Source organism: Mauremys reevesii, linkage group 8 (genome assembly GCF_016161935.1).
Source record: "Mauremys reevesii isolate NIE-2019 linkage group 8, ASM1616193v1, whole genome shotgun sequence".
Lineage (NCBI taxonomy): Eukaryota > Metazoa > Chordata > Testudines > Geoemydidae > Mauremys > Mauremys reevesii.
Window position 1 is genome coordinate 32,976,730 of NC_052630.1, and position 14,634 is coordinate 32,991,363.

The 14,634-nt window shown below is 47.3% G+C and overlaps 1 long non-coding RNA gene across 1 annotated transcript in view; it reads left to right on the forward strand.

Annotated features, from left to right (window-relative positions):
• The window catches only part of LOC120370455, a 29,813-nt gene extending 23,040 nt beyond the window's left edge, over window positions 1–6,773 (forward strand). The window contains exons 3-4 of the long non-coding RNA XR_005583743.1: window positions 5,056–5,142; window positions 6,654–6,773. This is a non-coding gene — a long non-coding RNA (uncharacterized LOC120370455). The remainder of the gene's footprint in view (window positions 1–5,055; window positions 5,143–6,653) is intronic.
• The last annotated feature ends 7,861 nt before the right edge of the window (window positions 6,774–14,634 follow it).

Consider the following 14,634-nt stretch of genomic DNA (forward strand, 5'->3'; position numbering starts at 1 on the left):
AAACAGATGGAAACTTTGGAAATGAATGCCAGTTCTTTTAGCAGACTTGGGTGTACTTTTACATATTTATAGCATCTCTTTAATTTCCATAATAACCTGGATTATGAAGAAGGAGATTAAAGACTGTACTGGCTGGTGTAGGGAGGAGGGGTTTGGATTCCCGAATCATTGGAATGGATTCAGTGCCTGTTTGGATTACACAATCCGCACTTGAACTGGAGAGGTACTGATCTCCTAATTAACATATTGGGCCACATTCTCTGCCCTGCTCTGTCCCCTTTGTGATACTCTGGAGATGTAAAGAGTCAGAGACTGTTTTTATCTCCCCTGCTCAGGATTTCTCCAGTGTGGGGTAGGAACAGGGAATTCCCAGCAGGTGTAGAGCTGGCAGTCAGCTCCTATGCTACTCCTCCTTTTGGTCCCAACATGGGGGATGAAGTGGAGCTGTGCTTCCCAGCTGGAGGATGGTCATGGAGGATCAATGCCAGTTAAAATAATTTAGAGCAGCCCCGATGCTGCTCCAAATTTTGCTGAGGCTGGTGCAGAAATGGCCAGAATGTCAAGTAGCCATAACTGGCTAACACCCCTCACACACACACATCCCTCTGCTGCACCAAACTGTCACAACAGAGAATCTGAGCTTTTGTTACATTGGCTATGGCTGCACTTCTAGCTGGGAGTGTAATTTCCTACATGGCTCTCTACACTCCCAAGCAGTGCCTCCCATAGCTACACTGCTATTTTTTAGCAGTGTAGCATCTTGCTGCCTCCCTGTTGCCACAGCCTTTCCTCATGACAGCAAAGGGGGCAGCCAGAGCCATTTCCTGGTGGGTGTCACTGCCGTATGCAGCTACAAATGTGGATGCAGCCTGCCTTTCACTGCAGCATGTAGTTAGTTACACGTGTAGTGCCTGTACTGTACATGTCCCTATAAGTGTAGACACAGCCCTAGTGAGTTTCAGTAACATCACCTTACACATTGTCTCTGAATTTGGTCCACTAAATGGAGATGGGCCAGGTATAACAAACAAGGCAGAAGCTGAAGATCAGCAAGGATCATATCGGGATTGAAATGTAAAGGAGGGTCTGCAGAAAGGTCAGTCACACACACTGGACTTAAAGAAAGCAGATGTTTAAGGAATGCAAAGTGAGCTACAGAAAATTGGATGGAATTTCATGCCTGAAAGAAAAATGCAGTGCAGAAGAGGGAAGTGTTTACGATCCAGCTAGGGCAGATGAAATCAAAATCCAACCCAGGCAAATAAAACAAAAACCTAACAAGGGACTAGAGGCTTAAGTGGCCAAGTAGGGAGGTAAAGACTAGCATGGAAGAGACAGAGGGCATTTCAACATATGATGAAGCTGGGCGAGTTACAAAAAGAGACATCACGATAGCCAAACAACTGTATGGGTTTTAGTGGAGTCATACCAGGAATGAATTTAGCCCTTAATGTTAAACAAGCTCTTGTTGAACATGGCTGCTACTCTGAAAGCTCTTGTCTGAGTGTTTCCCATTTTCATTTATTTCTCAGAGCTCTAGGCATTTGCACAACTTAGAAAATGTCTAGTCACAAAAGGGTCAGATTTACAAAGAGATTTAGGTGCCTGAAGATGAAGCAAGGCATCTAGTGAGATTTAGAGAAGTGTCCGAGTCCCACAGATGTCAATGGGAGTAAAGCACTTAACCTGCTTAGGTGCTTTTGAGTATCACACTAGGTGCCTATCTGCATCTTTAGGCATCTAGATGTCCTTGAAATCTGGCCCAAAGGGCATAAAAACGTAAAAAGCCCCAGCCCCAACCCACTGAGCTAATCAGCTAAGCCACAGAATATAGAAACAATCAATTCTCTTCTCCCTCTACATCTCAACACCAAGTCCTCTCCCCTTTCCTCAAAAGCAAGAGGAAACAGATGGGCTCTACAGTGCGTCCTGAATGGCAAGCATTTCAGGTTTATTTGGAACTAAGCCAAGAATGAGTTCCAAAGTCCTGGGCCCTATGTAGAAAATACCAAGCAGCAGCCACAGCCCTGTTAGAGGCACCTCTGCTGAGGCCAATATCAAACATAGGGAGGGACCTCCCAAGAAGATAGGACACAAAGCATTTAAGACCCATAAACAGAACTCCACCAGGAAATCTACTGGCAGACAGTGCTCATGGAGATGCCACATTTCACAAGCAGCCATGTTAGTCCAAGTCTCTGAAGTCTTAAGGTGTAGCCCCATGTAGAGCACATCAGGTTCAGATAAGATAGGCATGGATGTCATGGGCATATGGAAGGCACCACAATCCATGGCTTCTCACTACAACTCCCAACCTAGGAGCCTGCAGTGCCCTCAGACAATAAAACTTCGCCCTTCCATAGCAGTTTTCACCCAGGGATGTGAAAGTGCCGAACAAACATTAATTAAGCCTCACAACACCCTGAGAAGGAAAGCCTTATTCTTTTTGTGCAGATGGAAATACTGAGAAACAGAGTGGTTAAATAACTTTCCCAAATCAACACAGCAAGTCAGTAGTAGAGCTGGAAGTAGAAGAGGTTACTCACCTGTGCAGTAACTGATGTTCTTTCAGATGAGTGTCCCTGCAGGTGCTCCACTCCAGGTGCTGGTGCATCCCTGCGCCTTCGCTCGGAGATTTGTACAGAAGTACCCGCATGGGCCGCGTGCACACAGTGCCTGCCTCATGCACTGCTGGCGCCTTAACAGCCCGTGTGCGGCCATGATTCCTTAGTTCCTTCTCTACAATAGAGACCACTCCAAACTCTGAAGTAGAGGGGAGGAGGGTGGGTAGTGGACAGGTAAGTAAACTCTTTGAAAGAGAGAGATGTCCCTGTGGGTACTCCACTCCAGGTGACTGAAAAGCAGTATCTCTACGATGGCATCTGGCACCATCGAATCTGGTAAGAAAGCCGTGGACAGCACAGCTCTTGCCATTCGAGTGTCAGTCAAGGGGCCCTGAGTAAGGGCGTAGTGTTTGGCAAAGGTGTGCTCTGAAGCCCAGGTGGCAGCCTGGCAGATATCTATGAGGGGAATGTTACATAGGAATGCAACAGACATTGACACAGATCTGGTAGAGTGTGCCTTAATAGAAGTTGGAGGATGTATCTTCTTGAGTTGGTAGCATATACGGATGCAGTCTGATATCCAGTTGGATATTCTCTGGATGGATATCAATTGCCCTCTGCAATTGAAATAAAAAGTTTAGGGGAAGCCCTGAACAGCCTAGTCCTATCTAAATAAAAAGATAATGCTCTGCACACATCAAGTGTGTGCATTGCTGTTTCAAAAGAGTTTGCATGCAGTTTAGGAAAGAAGATTGGTAGATGGATAGATTCATTACGGCGGAAGGATGAATGTACCTTTGGAAGAAATTTGGGATGCGTTCAGAGCGTGACTTTATACTTAAAAAAAGATAGTGTAGGCTGGGTCAGCCATGAGAGTTCCACGTTCTCCTACATGACTGGCAGATGTAATTGCCACTAAGAATGCAGCTTTCAGAGATAGGTGTAGTTGACAGCAGGATGCTAGTGGTTCAAATGGCTATTGTGTCAAACATGTGAGGACCAAGTGGAGGTCCCATGGTTGAGTGGGTAGTCTGATGTCTGGGTACAGGGTCTGGATGCCTTTGAGGAATCTTTTTGTGATAGGGTGGTCAAAGATAGTGGTGTCACTGATCTTCTGGTGAAATACTGTGATTACTGCCAGATGTACCTTTACGGAACTGAAGGAGAGCCCAGATTGTTTGAGCTCCCGAAGGTAGTCCAGTATGACTGAAAGAGGTGCAGAAGTAAGAGCAGATTGCCTGGCAGAACACCATGCCATGAACCCAGACCATTTATGGATATAGGTGATGTGTGTAAATTGTGTCCTACTGTGTAATAGTACAGTTTGCACCTACTTAGAGCAGCCTAGTTCTTCGTAGGAGAACTGTTGAGGAGCCATGATTTGAGGTGGAGCATTCCTATGTTTGGGTGGTGTAGATGGCCCCTGCATTGGGACAGTAAGTTCAGAAGCGGGGGGAAAGGGAGATTGGCAGACAAGTGGACATCTGTGTTAGAAGTGGGTACCACAGCTGTCTGGGCCATGTAGGGGCTATCAATATGATCCTGGCCTTCTCTGTCCATATCTTTAATACTACTTCGTGTAGGAGTGGTATCGGTGGGAATGCGTATAGTAGGTTGTCATTCCATCTGAGTGTAAACACATCTCCCTAGACCCGCTCTGGAGCAGAATTGGAGGCATTTCTTGTTGGTCCCAATGTGGATAATGTGTAGATGTTGTAGTGTTGTTTATCATCTCCCATTCGTGGTTGAGTGGGAAGGATCGGCTGAGCTTGTCAGCTGTGGTGTTTTGTGCACCGGGCAGGTACAAGGCGGAGATATCAATATTGTGTTGGAGGCACCAATTCCAAAGTTTCATAGCCTCGGTGCAAAGTGAATCGGATTGGGCTCCTCCTTGCCTGTTTATATAAAACATAGAAGCAGTGTTGTTGGTCATGATCCTGATCTTTTGGTTCTTGATGAGTGGGAGAAAGTGGAAGCAGGCATTGCAGACCACTCAGAACTCTAGAAGATTTATATGTAGTGAGGTCTCTGTAGGAGACCATAGTCCTTGAGCAGTATGGTGTCCCAAGTGTGCCCCCCAACCAGTGAGGGATGTGTCTGCAGTGATTATAATTGAAGAGGATTCCTGTAAAAATGGGACCTCGGAACAAAGGTTGTATGGTTGAGTCCACCATATGAGTGAGTCCTTGCTATTGGTAGGCATGGTGAGAAGCTTGTGTAGTCTGTGTACATTTGGTTTGTAGACTGTGGCTAGCCAACCATGCAGGCATTGCAAGTACAGGCATGCGTTCTTGACCACAAAAGTGCATGTTGCCATGTGGCCTAGAGGTTGTAGGCAGTCATGAGCCGTGACTTGTGGGCTGTTCTGCAGTTTGGTGATGAATATGTCGGTTGGAAGAGATGCGAGGCCAGTTGTGGAGTCGAAGTGTGCACCTATGAACTCCAGATGTGGAGTAGGGATTAATGTGGATTTGTTTGTGTTTTTTTGCAGGTCAACACCCTGAAGGCAGTCATTGGTCATGTGTGTGGATCGGATGGCTTCCTCACGAGTTTGCTATTTGAGGAGGCAATTGTTCAGGTAGGGGAAGATTTATTCCTTTTTTCCTGAGATGTGCGGTAACCACCACGAGGATCTTGGAGAAGACAAAGGGTGCTGTTGAGAGGCCAAAGGGTAGAACCCTGTATTGGTAGTGGTTTGTTCCCAGAACAAAATCTAAGAAAACATCTGTGGGCAGGGCGTATAGTTACATGAAAATAAGCATCCTGCAGGTCGAGAGCTGAAAACCGATCTTCCTGCTCCAGTGCTGGAATAATGGTCATTAGGGTAACTGTTTTTAATTTTTGCTTTTTGATGAACTTGTTGAGTTGCCTGAGGTCAAGAATAGGTCGCCATCCCCCACTTTTCTTTTTACTCCCATTATTTTTTTTTTGGACAGAAAACATTTTCCCCTCTGCTGATCAGGTACCCACTGCACTGCTCCTATTTGCAGAAGAAGTTGTACCTCTTGATGGAGCAAGTGATCATGAGAGGGGTCCCTGAAGAGGGACGGGGAGGGGAAGGGAAGGGAGGTGGGTGGAGGGTATGGACACAAAAGGGATGGTATAGCCCGACTGGATAACCTCTAGGGCCCATCTGTCTGTAGTGATGGCTCGCCAGTTGTTGTAAAATGGGAACAAACTGTGACCAAAGGGTTCAGTAATTAGTGTGAGGGCAGGAGTGGGTGGGAGGTCTTCTTTGTCCTCGACCATGGCTTCAAATCTGTTTGTTAGGTGAGGGCAGGGCCGGTGCAACCATTTAGGCAACCTAGGCGGTCGCCTAGGGCACTAGGATTTGGGGGGGCGGCATTTTCTTCGGCAGCAACTGCAGCGGCCGGATCTTCAGCCGCCCCGGTCGCCGCCGGCATTTAGGCGGAGGGAGCTGGGGCAGGGGAGCACGGGGAGGGCCGCCGGCAGCAAGTAAGGCGGGAGGGGGCGGCACGCAGGGGAACTCCCCGCCCCAGCTCACCCCTGCCCCACCTCCTCCCCAAGCACGCCTTGGCTGCTTCACTTCTCCCGCCTCCCAGGCTTGCGGTGCCTAAGCTGATTGGCGCCACAAGCCTGGGGGCGAGAGAAGTGAAGCAGCAACAGCGTGCTCGGGGAGAAGGCGGAGCAGGGGTGAGCTGGGGCGGGGGGGGTGCCTCAGGGCGGAGGGTGGTGGATGGGGAGCTGCTGCAGGGGAGACGCCTCAGGGCGGATGGGGGGAGCTGCCGCGGGGGGGGTGTCCCTCAGGGCGGGGGCTCGGGGACGGGGGAGGGCGCAAGGTGGAAGTTTCGCCTAGGGCGCGAAACATTCTTGCACCGGCCCTGGGTGAGGGAGGTTGGGATGCTGCTGATTGTGGGGGGAGGCAGCGTTGAGGCCTAGGTCTCTGGCATTGATGCTGTTGCTGTTCGTATGGCCGTTGTTGTTGTTGTGCGTACGCCAGGTATCACGGGCATTGGTAAGGTAGAAGCTGGTGTATGGATGCCTAGAAATCTCAGTGTAGCCCTGGAATCCTTCGTGGTGTGCAGCACCTCGTTTGTCTTTGCTGCAAATAATTTCTCACCATTGAAGGGGAGATCCTCCACGGTGTTCTGTATCTCGTGGGAAAGAGGAAGAGTTGAACCGTGAAGCCTGATGCATAACAACGGCTGGAGCAGTGGACCTGGCTGCAGTGTCCATAGCATCAAGGGCAGCCTGGAGTAACATGCAGGAAATTATTTGTCCTTCAGAGACCACTGCCTTAAATTGCGATCTCTTTTCTTCTGGAATATTGTTAACAAATTCCATTAATTGCCCATAATTTCTATGGTCATTTTTGGCTAGGAGGGTGGCAAACTATGCCACGCTGAATTGCAGTGTGGAAGTTGCATAAACCTTGCAGCCCAAATCAATCCATTCTTTTACTATCCCTGTCAGGAGTAGTAGACCAGAAATGCTGCTGCTTGTTTCTTTGGTTCGCCACTTCCAGCACCAAACTTGCTGATAGTGGATGTGTGAAAAGAAACTGAGCCATTGGAGGGGACACAATATTGCTAATCTGCCCTCTTGCAGGTCAGGGGTATAGTAGCTGGAGTTCGCCAGATATTCTTGGCCGGGTCCAGGACAGCTCCATTGATTGAGAGGGCAATCTTGGAGGAGGCTGCAGGTTGCAAGATGCAAGAGACTCACTTCATGTTGAGTCTCTGACACCTCCTCCATAGTGATCTTGAGTTCACTAGCCACCCTTTTAAATAGATCTTAAGAAAGGGTCAAAGAAAATAAAACTTCTGACTAAAATACTATACTAACTGTACTAACAAATGAAGTATGCGAAAGCGAGAAAATGTTGAGCGGGACTGCTGAGCTCCATCTCAGACCGGGGCAGTAGAGAAGGAACTGAGGAGTCACAGCCATGCACATGCTGTTACAGCACCAGCAGCGTGTGTGTAGCCCGTGCGGGTACTGCTGTACAAATCTGAGCGAATGCATGGGGATGCACCAGCACCTGGAGTGGAGTACCCACAGGGACATCTCTCGAATCAGAATCCAAGATTCATGACTCTTGACTAAAGTTGGTTGGGAATTTTCTGTCTGAATGATTTTCTGTCAGAAAATGCAGTTTCTGCAAACTTTTGCTGAAATATTTTGATTTTTCTTTTGGGCAAATTAAAAATAAATATTTTGTTTTGTGGCAATTTGAACCAAATCAGAATATTTTGTTCTGTGAAACTGACCCAAAAGGTTTAGTTTCTAATCCATTTTCCTATAAGCACATTTCCTATAAGCACATAGTATGGGAGTTGTAGTTAAGGCCCTCATTCGCTAACCAAGCTCTGTGGTGCATCATGGGAGATGTAGTCCAGCCAGGGAGCCTGACCTATAGGGAGAATCAGACTCTTGAACTATACTCCATATGCATCAACTCCATGGGTGCTCCAGGGCATGCTTGGGGTGGAATTAGGTGGAAGGAGGCAGGCAGCGTTGGAGCAGGGGCAGGAAGAGGCAGGCGGGGGTGGGGGCAGGACCTGGGGCAGAGCAGGGTGTTGCGCACCCCCCCTCCCCCCGGCACGGAGGAAGCTGGCACCTGTGTTATGGTCCCATGAGACAATGCACCACAATGGGAAAATGCTGCTTTTAATGTTGAACAGACTTAAAGAATTTTGGCTCAGTTCAACAAACTGAAATGAAACATTTAAATTTCAGAAATGTCTAAACGTTTCATTTGGTTTTGAGCAAAATGAAATGTTTTGACATTTCTCAATCTAAATATTTTGGAATTTCTGTTTTATGTAAAATTTCAATGTTTCATCCCAATTTGGGACAAAAACCAAATGTCAGAATTTCCATGATGACAAAAATTCTGAATTTCGCTCCATGCTGCTGACCCATACTTTAACCCACTAGGCCACTTGCCTGCATTTATTTCACAATTGTTTCCATTCCAGGTTTTACCCACTTATTGATGACCATGATCATGGAATTTGATAGCCTATTTTGACCTGATCGTAATTTCCTTCTGTATTATTTCTTCTATCCATGAAATGAGTTTTATTATGTATATTTTTGCTTTTAACCCCCACCAAGCTTCTGTGTGAAAAGAAGCAAATGATTTCATTTTATCATTCTTTCTCTCTATTCAGTAAATTAGCCTTGACATTTCCTGAGCACTTTCAGGTGAAGTACCACTCGTGTTTGCCATCAGCAACCAACAAGAGGGGGAAGCAATGAGCAGGAGTTGCTGCTGAGCACTACTCCTTCTCATGCTGCTACTTGTGGTTACTAGAGACAGACAGCTGTGCTAGGAGCTGGGCAAGGCAGCTACAGAAACAGGCAGAGACGGAGGGATGGGCAGGGAGTGGAGTTTGCTCACTGTAAGGGGGTCTGGGGAGGAAAGAGAGCAGGGAGAGAGAAAACTGGAGTGAGGTAGGATGTCCAGATGGTAAACCTTGGTCATGCTAAGGCAGGGGCATGGCCACAGCCCACTCACATAGCATCCAGGCCCACCCAATGTTGGGGCAGAGTCCCCCAATCCACTGGCTGGGGACTCCTGATCCTAGCTCAGTGTCCAGCTGGGTCCCTCTCCTGCTGGTCCTGTGTGCTGATGCCCTGGTCTCCCACCCCAACTAGGGGTGTGGCTCACGGGGGTGGGTCTGGGTCCATAGCAGATTAGCCACTGGCCCTGGGCCAACGGGGTCACCCCGATCCACTCCCCCTGCCCAGCACTCCAGCCAGGGAGTGGGTCAGGGCATGGGAAGAACACTGGGCAGGTGGAGTGGGGCAAGCCCTGTGCCTCAATCATGCTCCCCAGCAGGAGCACCAGGTGGGGGAAGCGGGGCAAGCCTCCATGCCCGGACCCCTCTTCCCCAGCAGGAAGGAGAGGGGAGGGACCCCCAGTTGTCTTAGCCCAGCCAGGTCCCCACAAAACCTATTCTGCATTTGTCATTGCCCGCCCACCTGAAAGCTGGGCCCACCCAGTTTTCCTGTTTTAGCTATGCCACCATGCTAAGGGGATATTTGTTTCTCTGTTCTTGGGGTGTTTTTTTTTTTTTAAACTTATTTGAATCTTTGACTGTGCTTCAAATTGTCAAGGTGAGAAAAGTCCAATGGCCAGACACTTGAGACAGCATTCAGCGCCCCGCCCCCACGAGAGAATCAAGGGTCTGCTACTGTCACCTGAGCCCCTCTAGCCTGTGTTTGTGATGCTGAAGGACCAGCATTCTAGTCCCAGCAGCCCTCCTCCCAACTATGTATGGTAAGTCCCACACCACCTTGACAACCATGTCAACCAACACATTCTCTCTTTCCTTGCTAGAGTTCAAGAGCATTATACAGTATGCCATACACAACGTATTATGCTAAAGAATGTTGTGTAGATGGTTAGACTGCTACATTCTCGAGACAATTAGTAAACAAAAGCTTTGTTAAGCAGCAGCTAAGGTTGGTGCAACAATGGAGTTCTTCCAACCCCAGACAATGTCATTCTGTAGAACAATTCTTCTACCTCAACAGTATGAAAATCTGGAAATGAACAGCAAGCAATTCACTCTTGCCCACAGCCCCCCACCATTTGCTGACAACTATTGTACTTAGGCCAAGATTGTCAAAAGTGACTGGTGATTTTGGGGGCCCAACTTGAGACCCCCTGTAAGGAGCCTGATCTTCCGAGAGCAGATGCACAGCACTCTCTCATTATCAGGGCTCTTTAATGTATCTAAAGTTGGGCACTCAAAAACGCTAGTCTTGCTCTTAGATATCCTCTGTTCTGCTACATTGAGGGTAGGACCTTGGCAGAGTGCATGGTGCTCAGAGCAGTATTAACTCGCTCTCAGTTTTCTGATAGTAACTGCCTTTGATTTTTTGAGTATAGCATTTGCAGTAGTTTGGCTTAGACCCTACTCCTCACACATTTGTTCAGACCATACACCCCCTTTTTGGAGCTGGAGAATCTTTTGTCAGTGTTTCCCAAAGTCCAGAGGACATGCACCAATCTCTTGGTTGTTCACCAGAGTCTCACCTTTCTTTTTATTTATTTTTTTAAGTAAATCTTTCACTGTTATAATTGCAAAGAGACCTTGAAAACACGATCTGTGTGTAACCAATGCAGTGCTTGTCTGCCTGAGTTTGCAGAGAGCCTGAAACAATAGCTCTGAGGAATAAACTACTCCATTCAATACAATGGGTGTTAACTTAGATGACAACGATCAAACTTTGCACACCAACATTGTTAACTATTTCACTGCTCAAAGGACATAGCAAAGGAGAAGAAATGAGTTATTCTAGAAGGAAGTTGATAAGCTGGAGAGAGTTCAAAGAAGCCCCACAAGAGTAATTAAAGGACGGGAAACATACCGTATAGTGACAGACGAAGAAGTTCAATCTATTTATCTCAACAAAGAGAAGGTTAAGGGTGACTTGATCCCAGTTTATAAGTACCTACTTGGAGGTGGGGGCGGAATTGATAATGGGCTCTTCACTCGAACAGACAAAGGTTTATCAAGATCCAGTGGCTGGAAGTTGAAGTTAGACAAATTCAGACTAGACATAAGGTGCAAATTTTTAATAGTGAGGGTAATTAACCATTGGGACAATTTACCAAGGGTTGTTATAGATTCGCCATCACTGGCCATTTTTTAAAAAGATTGGATTTTAAAAAAATCTGCTTAGTTCAAACAGGAATTAATCATGAATTTCTATGGTTATATAGATCAGACTAGGTGATCACGGTGGTTGCTTCTGGCTTTATGATTGATGAATTAGGAAGATGGACACAATCTACTGTTAGTGACTAATTATTTAAAAACAGGGCCTATACGAACACATGGCAGGCTGAAGCAGAGTGCTCTTGGTTTCATCTTCCTGAACGTCAGCTCAGCTTTTGGGAGTTTGGGCAACATAGTTCTACACAGAGACCACTTTTGTACCACTGCTTATCTTCTGTGGGGGACCATTGTTATAGCATCCACACCTCGTCACAGGTTTTAACTCATGCACAGAACTGAGGCAGGCTTTGTAGTAAGCTTACTGGCATGTAAGCCACAGGAACATATGGCCTTTAGTTTTTCGTGAGTTGCTGAGACACTGGATAGTTCACCTCTTGGGTTTGTTCTTGAGATGGTTAAATCCCCATGCAGAAGATCACAAAAGGCATAAATATACAATTATTAAACATGAATAATGAAATAACTGCTTGTAAAATAAATTGTGGCCAACACTTAAAAAGCAGATGCAGAGGTGGCTTGTTCCTCCTTGAACTGAGATAAAACAAAGGACAAGAGCAGCGTGGAGACAATCTATGCTCTGCATCCTGGTTTTGGAAGTGAACCAACAGAGCAGCTTATTGAACTTCTGGAATTAAAAAAATATGCTGCTGCATATGTTAAAAAAAGAGGAGATCTAGAGGCAGCTGCTGAGCAGATTCAAACTCAGAATGATCCCCTCTAGGTTTGCTTGGGAAATGCCATTTGTCCAAGGAAGGGCGGGCTTGGGAGGAAAACCAAATCTAAAAAGCGAGCATCTGCTGGAAACCCTGTTTTATCTGAACATTTGAAGGAAGCACAAAATACATTGTGAGCAAGGAACACAACTGGCAATTGCTAAGTTGTCTTGCAGATCTCTGACCTTGAAGAGACCCCAAACCAACCTGCCTAACCCCCCCAAATTACCTCCCTTCCAGCTAAGTGAATCCTGTGTGCCACATCGCCAGAGGATGCTTTTATAAAAGTAAAATCTGCAGTAACCATCAGCTGCAATAGACAATCTTAAGTAGCTATTATAAAGTATTCCCAAGGATTCCTGTACAAGTGTTTGTCTTTTAAAAGCCAGCCTCAAGTAGAAACCCAACTTTTGCTGGTCACCGAAGATAAGCTTCAGCATATAGGGTGACCAGATAGCAAGTGTGAAAAATCTAGACACTTTTTTTCAGGGGGAGGGATGGAGGAAGTATAGTTGACGTATATAAGACAAAGGCCCTAATAGCAGGACGTCTGGTCACCCTATCAGTATCCAGTGTTTGTATTTTATTTGTACATATAGTCTTGCAAAATTGGCAAGAAGATGTACCAGCCGGGGCAAAAAATCTGCTAGCCCATCCCCAACATCAACACACAACTGGCCCCCACATATACTACATGCATACCCAGACATTGACTTTCTCACAAGCATGTGCACACACACAATTCAATAGGTGTTGAAATGCACGTTACACTCCCAGACTAGGGGCAGTTTTAAATTTGTAGTTTTATTTAACTTAGTATGAAAACAAACAAACCCAGCTTGCATAAGCCCCACTGCTTCTCAGGTCTTTCAGAGTATGTCTACCCTGCAATTAGACACCCGCAGCTGGCATATGCCAGCTGACTCAAGCTCCAGCTAAGGAGCTGTTTAATTGCAGTGCAGTGCTCAGGAGACCTCTGGGACCCTCCCATCTCACAGGCTCCAAGGCGAGCCTGGATGTCCACACCACAATTAAACAGCCCCTTAGCCTGAGCCCCATGAGCCTGTCAGCTGGCATGCACCAGTTGCGGGTGTCTAATTGCAGGGTAGATGTACCCTTGGGAGCACACCCAATTCTGCTGCTGCAACCAGAGCTGCCCGCTTTGGCCCTCTCAGCAGACCTTCAATCCTTAGAGAGCACAGGTAAACCTGACCCTGTATCTATCTATCTATCACACACACACACTCTCTCTTTCCCCAATCCCCTTGCTCAGCCAGACCCTGACTGAGTCACATTCACCCCCCAACCAAATTCATCTGCTCTCCCCTCAGACCAGCAGCAGGTCTTCGCAGCTGCCTCCTCTTCCTCAGTGCCAGGTGCCTCTGTGCTCCCCCTGGACACCCCAGGCAGCAGTTGCTGTGGAGAAGCCCAGGACTCTGCTGCTCTAGCCCTTCCTTGCTTAAGGTGGGGGCTACAGGAGTTGCTGGGATCTCTTTTCTTCCTTTCCCTGTGCCTGGGTGGGGAATGCTGCATCTGGTGCTGTATCTGGTCAATCAGGCTGTAGTGTGGCAAAGCAGCAGCTTTCTGGGGTTTACTTTCATCTGGCTGGGGGCAGGAAACAGGCCTGGCCCAAGGGAGGGGAGTTCAGAGGAGCCCGATGAAGCCAGGAGGATGCAGCCAAGGTAATGGCAGATGCCCCTCCCTGCTGCTGGGGAGGGGAGACGGAGTGAGTGAAGCTTCCCCTGGAGGCCGAACCTCATAAGCGCAGCAGCTGCTTCATTGGTTGTACTCCATTTTTTTTTTAACTTTTTTTTTTTTTTTTAAGTTTGCAACCGGAAGTGGCAGAAGTTGAGATTTTGCAGGAGCTGCGGGACTGGTTCTGCTCACCCAGGGCCGCATCAACTGAGCAGGGTGTCACAAATCTTAGCTTATCCTCATTGCAGAATGGCTGGTCACTGACACCTAGTCCAGGCAGAGATTCAGGCTTAAAATGCATTGGAAGAATATACAATTGTGATATCAGCATGAGTCCAGGAGCTGTGAATGAGAGTCAGGGCTACTCAGAGTTAGGGTTGCCAACTTTGGTTGGACAAATTCCTGGAGATTCCATCACATGGGCAAGATTAATGTTTAATTCCTGGAGATTCCAGGACAATCCTGGAGGGTTGGCAACCCTACTCATAGTTGCTCCAGCTTGGGGCTGTTGAGCAAGCCAAGAAGAGCCATACTACAGCGTGCTCCCTAGCCACTCCCTCCCTCTGCTGACAAACTAGTTATGGGGCCCCATTACACCACAGGAGCAGCTCAAAGGGGCCCCAGTGAGACCATCTTGAGAGCAAGAACACCACCCCTTAGTGACCATTCATTCCACCAGGTGAGGGGATTCATCTCCTCACCAGCAAAGCAGGGATCCTGGCAGTTTGAAAGCTGCACACAAGAGTTAGCAAAAGGAAAGAGCATCAGAGGTCTGGAAGATTTAGGGTGACTAGACAGCAAATGCGAAAAATCAGGACTGGGTCGGGGGGTAATAGGAGCCTATATAAGAAAAAGACCCCAACATCGGGACATCTGATCACCCTAGAAAAATCCCAAGCACTGGCTGGCCAGCAAGGGGGTCCCATCATTTATGATCGTAACACA